This window comes from Dama dama, chromosome 17 (genome assembly GCF_033118175.1).
Source record: "Dama dama isolate Ldn47 chromosome 17, ASM3311817v1, whole genome shotgun sequence".
Taxonomy (NCBI): domain Eukaryota; kingdom Metazoa; phylum Chordata; class Mammalia; order Artiodactyla; family Cervidae; genus Dama; species Dama dama.
In genome coordinates, this window is record NC_083697.1 from 62,235,820 (window position 1) to 62,239,531 (window position 3,712).

Here is a 3,712-nt window from a genome sequence, read left to right on the forward strand (position 1 = left end):
AAAAATCAAATACTTCCTCAAACATTTTATTTCGCTGGTTTAATGTTTGTGGGTGGACTGGGTAAGCTCTTTTACGCCACCTACTGAATCCCACTGAAATTACATGACACAGTCATGTATAGAAATGGTCTGTGGATTCACAGACCAGCAATAAGATAGAATCACCTCTCTGTGGCCCCCCTTCCCTACAATCAGTTCACTAGTGTCTACATTAACGAAGTGAAGGAGGCGGTATTAATAATCCACAGATGATTTATTCGGTTCAGTTCAGTCGCTCAGTCATGTCCGACTCTTTGCGACCCCATGGACTGCAGCATGCCAGGCCTCCTTGTCCATCGCCAACTCCCGGAGTCTACTCAAACTCACGTCCATTGAGACAGTGATGCCTCATTTGCTGAATTCAAAATGCTTATCGTCACCATGCTGATGGACGTGGGGGTAGAGGTGTTTCACTTCTAACTCTTCAATCAGGCCACTATTAAAAGTGACTGAAGGTGGAAAGAAGCAGAGGTCAAGGTCAAAGTTCTGTTAAAATTCATAAGGAGAAAAAAATCTCTCATGGGCTTTTACAGAATGGATGCTAATCATGTCTTTTCTGACAAATTGGCTTGCAGAGAAAATCTGGTGCTCAAATTTTTCAAGCTTTCTTCAAAAATTGATTTTTTAAATCTCTATGTGGAAAATAGGCTAGCTAACGATCTCTTTTCCCCGATAAAGCTTTATGTGGTTCCCTGCTGTTGGCATGCTCAAGGAATCCAACCTGATAGCTTTGCTCTGGTCTTTAAAAACAACAACAGTAACAAGATAACAAGTGGGCAAATAGAGCTAAGAAATGCTAGCTTTCTTCCTCTGAACTTGTGCTCAGCTTGGTTCTACAAGATGTCCTCAACATCTTGAGGTTGCAAGCTGGTTGCAATTCTTGCTGGAATCAGCTTTTCTACCACAGGGAACAAGGCCAGCTTCCCTAAACTAAGAACCTTGAGGTACTTTTTGACTTGTCCTATGCTCTCTCTCTCTCGGTTTCCTCCTATCCCCTCACAGTTTGTTCAAGAAGGGAGGTGTACCTATATTTCTGTGACTGAAGGAATGAACCTCCTTCTCCCTCCATTCTTATCATGACTTCCCCCAGACCTATAACTAGAGATAAGCATGCTCTTTGATTAACAATTCAGTTTCTGGCTCCCTAAAGACATTTGACGTTGTGAACTAGATCTAGAAAGTGATACCCAGGAGAGAGGTCAGCGGGGCAGAAAGAAAGCACTTTAGCACTCACAAAGTCCTGTGTTTCCCTTCAAGCTCATCCCCACTCTGAGTTGCTCACTTGCCTCTTTTTATCCTCCCTATTATCCAGTAGGTTTGACGCATGCTTGTCCTCAGTCACTAGGTGGATTTATCATAACTGTGCAAATAAGTACAAGCCTAAGTCGAGTCAACAGCAACTCAAAGAGCTAACTCAACACAGAGGTTTCGTATCTGAGACTCTAGGCACCTCTTTGCTTCTCTCAACAGCAGTTTTTGCCCACTCTTAATTCCATACCCAGGTGTTTCTTTTTGGATCCATGGCAATGTACACATTCTGCCAGTTAGATGCAACCTGTACCAGTGTTTGCTTTTTTTTTTTAACAAAAACTTTATTAAGATAGAATCCATATACCATAAAAATTTCACCCATTTGAAGTGAACAATTCAATGACTTAAGGTAAAGTCACAGAATTGTGCGACCATTACCACAACCAAACTTTTTCAACACCCTGCAAAGAGCCACACCCCTTAGCTGTCACTTTCCAATGCCCCATTTGCCTCAGACCTAGACAACCACTATAGATTGTACTAATAATCTCTATAGATTTGCCTGAGTATTTCATATAAATGGAATCATGTAAAATGTGGTTATTTGTGCTTTTCCCACTTAGCTTAATGTTTTCAAGATTCGTCCATGTTGCAGCATGTATCGAGTTTCATTTTTTTGTTGCTAAATAACTTTTCATTGTATGAGTACACCACATTTTATTTATCCATTCATCAGCAAATGGATATTTGCGTTGTTTACACTTATGGCTGTTACGAATATATAAAAATTCATGTACAAGTTTTGGGTAGACATTCTCTCTTGGGTATATATTTAGATATTTAAGCATGAAATTTCTACTTCGTATGTAAATAGGTTTAGCCTTTTGAGGAGTTCCAGGCTAGCTGCATCATTTATCTTTCCACCAACAGTGTATAAGAGCTCCAATTTCTCCACATTCTTGCTAACAGTTATTACCATCTGACTTTTACTATAGCCTTCTTATGAATGAATTGGTATCTCATTATGGTTTTAATTTGCATTTCCTTGATAACTAATGGTGTTGAACATCTTTTCCTGTATAAATTAGCTGTTTGTATATCTTCTTTGCAACCTTGCTGAACTTGTTTATTAGTTCTACTAGTTTTCCAGCGGATTCCTAAGTAGCATTTTCTACAAATAAGATCATGTCATTTGCAGAATATCATCTTCTTCCTTTCCAAGGTGGATACGTTTATAACACGTTCTTGTCTAATGGGATTCATTCTTGTCTAATGGGCTTCCCTGGTGGCTCAGATGGTAAAGAATCCACCTGCAATGTGGGGACCTGCGTTTGATCCCTGGGTTAGGAAGATTCCTCTGGAGAAGGGCATAGCTACCCACTCCAGTATTCTTGCTTGGAGAATCCCATGGACCGGGGAGACTGGTGGGCTACAGCCCATGGGGCACAAAGAATCGGACACAACTGAGTGACTTTCACTTTCACTTTCACTTTTGTCTAACTGCCTTGGCTGGCACTCCCAGTACAATGTGGAACAGACGTGATAAGAGAGGTTTGATGCCAAGATTCTGAACCTATTGAGAACAGGTTCCAAATATTAGGGAAGAGTTTTGAGAACCATTAAGTATGAGGTTAGCTATGAGTTTTCCATCTATGCTTTTATTTTTTCAAACACCAAAACCATTTTGTATTGGGGTATAGCCCATAAACAGTGTCACAATAGTTTCCAGTGAACAGTGAAGGGACTCAGCCATGCATATACCTGTATCCACTCTCCCCCAAAACCCCCCTTGCATTCAGGCTGGCACATAACATTGAGCAGAGTTCCATGTGCTATACAATAGGTTTTTGTTGGCTATCCAATTTAAATATAGCAGTGTGCACATGACCTTCCCAAATTCCTCAACTATTCCTTCCCCCCCGCCCTCCACCACTGCCCCAACCCCCCAACCCAGCCCTGGCTACCATGAGTTAATTTTCTAAGTCTGTGAGTCTCTTTCTGTTTTGTACGTTCATTTGTATCATTCCTTTTCAGATTGTGGAATTTCCCATCCATTTCTAGTTTGTGGGTACTTTTTCCAGGAAGAGGTAGAAAGTATGGTTTCTTTTTCTGTAGTATTTTTTTTAATTTTTATTTATTTATTTTATTTTTGGCGGCTCTTGGTCTTCATTGCTGCAAGCCGGCTTTCTCGAGTTGCAGGCAGCAGAGGCCACTCTTCGCGTGGTACGTCTTGCAGTGCTTTCTCTCGTGGCGCCACGGGATCCAGAGCACAGGCTCAGCAGTTGTGGGGTGCGAGTCAGCTGCTCCGTGGCACGTGGAACCCTCCCACACCGGGGATCAAACCCCCTTAACTAGTTAAAATTTTCCAGCAATTTTTTTTTTCAAGTTGCCACCTGAGTAAATCTTAGACCAAGGCCAATCT